The 3,571-nt window shown below is 37.7% G+C and overlaps 1 long non-coding RNA gene across 1 annotated transcript; it reads left to right on the top strand.

The window, feature by feature from the left end:
- The first annotated feature begins 2,559 nt into the window (after positions 1-2,559).
- LOC129764426 (uncharacterized) lies at positions 2,560-3,087 on the top strand. The gene is made up of 2 exons (XR_008741145.1): positions 2,560-2,696; positions 2,842-3,087. It is a non-coding gene; the product is annotated as an uncharacterized LOC129764426 (long non-coding RNA).
- The last annotated feature ends 484 nt before the right edge of the window (positions 3,088-3,571 follow it).

Below are 3,571 nucleotides of genomic sequence, written 5' to 3'. Positions count from 1 at the left end.
CGTTGATCGCATTTGATAGAAAAAATCCAAAACGAAATGTATTTGGTCGCAGCATTATATGAGTAGAAAGCAAATAATCGCTCGAAAATGACTTGATTTTCGCGATGTGAAACATTTTCCGTTTTTCATGTTATGCATCCAATATTGGATACGAAAATTTTCCACTGATGGGGAAAAAAAATCAGAAGTTTTCCTGTTAATTGCGATTGATTGAAAAATCACAAAACCAAATGTATTTGGTTGCAGTGTTATATGGATAGAAAACATTAAAATGAACTCTTTCGCATAAATGTATTTTCCAATTCCCAGGGGAACTGGTAGATTATTTTTCAACAACGATGATAGCAACGGGAATTCCGCGCGTGTATGTGTGTGTGTGGCGGCTGCTCCGATGTTTCAAGCGGAACCGTGGCATCACTCTCCTCCTGATGGATTCCCTTCTGGCCTTAGGTGCACAAACAGGCTCTTGGTGACATCGTTCATCAGCGCTTTCATGATAAACGAAATTAGCTTCACAACAACAGCGACAAAATGCTCCAATCGCTGTTTAATCATAACTGAGTGGGTTTACGAGCGGCGCTCGCTTATATACCGATTGGTGATTTCAATAGCCTGTTTTGAAAGCAATTTTAAGACTATTGAAACAGGTTTTTGGATGAAAAAGTAACAAGTATATGACGCGTAGACATTTTATCTTTCGAATGAAGTGTTCATCATACCATTTCGTTCAGTTGTTTAAGAGCTATTATCGCTCAAAATCTCGGTCTCCGGCGTAACGCTTTCGTTTTCGAAACTTTGATTTTACACCCCGGTATAGAAATGAAAGACGTAGTCCTACGTCAAAAAACTAAAAAATAAAGTCTTTTTCATGCCAACCCCGCAGGGTTGATGAAGTGCTACTACCACGAAATACAATATTTATATGCATAACGTATTCGATTATGATGTTCAAACTGCTTTATATTGGGTTCCCATAAGAAACGGCAGATGCGAAAAGTTATGTTTTGAAGTTTCCTTATAACATTTAACGAGCATTCATCGCCGAGCTGTTTTTCTCCCGTGGGGATCGGTTTTAGAGGGGATGTGTGGCCCTGATGCTTGTTTTTCAGGTACTCGTAAAGTTTTTCAATTATGTTTCCCTACGTGGGAGCTCGGGAGTAGCACAACTGTGATTATATCAACGGTTATTAATTTTCATTTTATTACTCTTAGTAACTTTTCTTCAACTACGATATGCAAGATATTCAAAATCCGGAGATTGCATCGTTTCGGTTTTCGTTGTAACATTCATAATTTATTTATGTGCGGGGGCGAACTCTAAATAGTTAGAAAATCCCCTTGATTTGTGACATTAACACCGGCGTCAATAAACGCCTTCAGATGTATCACATGCTTCGGCATACTTATTTCATTCTATTCATTTACGATTAATTCAACTGTATTTCGCATAACCACAGAACGCTTTATGCGTTGTGAATGGTTGTAATTAATTGATTCGAACCTGCAGAGAATTGTGAAATAAAAACGCATTTATCTGAATAATTCAATTATTTTCTCATCTATATTCCTGCAATCGTCCTGGATAGCTCAAATACCCCTGCAATACTTTCATTCCTATGTATGTTTGAGTGCATGCACATTTTTTTTTATAGAACGATACGGGGAAAAAACAATTTTGCCTAAAGTTTCTTTAAAATTTCAAATCTAAGGTGACGAAATTGGGATCATAGTGCACTCTAAAGTAGGCACCTTTGCAGTTCCACACAGATCATGAATTTTCGCACAAGCGATAAGATTTAAGGAAGTCTTCGTTTGAATATCTCCGTTGTCTCGTTCTACATTCGACAAAAAAAAAAAGGAACAAAGTGCGATGTCGGAAATTTAATAATTAATAATTATTTTAATTTTTCATTCAATCTGAAATATCTCTGTGTGGAAAGGTCCTACAGGAACGTTCTTGGAACCAAATGGAAACTGGCTGATAAGGTTAAATGGATTTCCTGTTGAATTGGTTAGCAAAAATATAAACTACTCGAGTAAATGAATGTTTCACTTCGCTCTGAAATTGATGATTGTAATCTTCGCCTCAGTGTGGAGAATGAAACGAATGAAGTGGAAGGAGTGTGCACAAAGAAGAGGTGATATTGTGATTGATCGTGAAAAGGCCAACGTGAATAAGGTGCTACATGAAATGTAGTAGACAGGGCTGCAAATCAAGTCCCGACTCAAGTCCATACTTTTGAACCACGGTTTAAGGCCAACCTTAGGGGAAATTGTGTGAAGCCACCGGTCCAATTCATCTTCATTCCATTTACGTTGCCAATTAGCAATGGTATTTTTACGGACTAAAGAAAAAAAAATCATTTAATGCGACTTGACGCTGATAAATGTCGCCTTCAAACGCACCCACCTTTGTTAAAGAGTCAGCCTTTTCATTACCCCAAATTGAGCAATGTGAAGGGACCCAGACAAAAGTGATGACATAATAGACGTTTTCAATCACATCGAACCCACCGTGATCCGTCAATTGTCAAATTATAAATCAAAACAAACGCGAGTGCCGATGATATGTAGCCGGATGTAATTTTCCGTCAGTGAAATTTAAGCTTTTATTGTTGAACGCGGTTTCAAATTCTTTTCCGTTGCTCTACAGTTTGTCCCCTAGATTGTTAGCAAGCACTGGGATTCGAGTTGAGGTAAGTTAAAGCAATAAGTTCATAGAAATAGTTCTCTTGAAAAATGTGTGCTGTCGGGGTAAGTCCGTCACCCTTTGAGTGGGGTATCCCGGCATGGTTTGCGTTTAGTTGAAGGTTTCTAAGACATATTTTCCATCAATTTCAGATGCCTCGCAGCTACCAAAGGAAAACGAATCGAGGGAGTTAGTCCCAGGAGAACCTCACCCTTGCAAAAGAGGCTATCGTTAGTGGAGTTTCTATCAAACGTGCTTCCACGACTTTTGAACTACTGATGTAAATTTGATGTTGGATTTAAGCTGTTCGATCAAATTAAATGAACTTCATCATTGAACGAAAAATAATGGCTATATGGTCTTAACGAAAATAATAAACTAATTACAACTAAATATAATTTAATCAGTTTTATTGCCATCATAATCACAAAAACCTGAAAAAAATTACCTCGGTCATGAACTCATTCTTCTCTGTGATTTCAAGTCGAATCCTAGTGTGATTAAAAGCGTCGTATGACGAATATTGATTCAAGTAAGAAGAAAAACTGACCATCGATAAGTGTTCAATGTGGTAATAGATTTCATTAAACTTGTAATTGAACTGTGGTGTGGTTTGGTGATTTCTTCTCCATATTCCATGTTCATCGGAACTTGTTCCGACCATATCTCCGGAATCGGTTGAGCGATTCGAACCATACTCGACAGCGACATTTAGAGTTAGTATACCTTCTATTTGCCGACTGTCATATTCAATAGAGACGAATGAACTCTCAGAGTTTAAAGTCTCTCTAATTCATTACCATTACCATTACCATATTCAAACCATTCAAGTTTGGACAGCGCAAGCAATCAGTCGTTTACTTTCGCGTTCCCGTAATCGTG

Source organism: Toxorhynchites rutilus, chromosome 2, assembly GCF_029784135.1.
Source record: "Toxorhynchites rutilus septentrionalis strain SRP chromosome 2, ASM2978413v1, whole genome shotgun sequence".
NCBI lineage: Eukaryota > Metazoa > Arthropoda > Insecta > Diptera > Culicidae > Toxorhynchites > Toxorhynchites rutilus.
The sequence above is the reverse complement of the archived record's forward strand: the minus strand, read 5'-3'. Positions and strand labels throughout refer to the sequence as shown.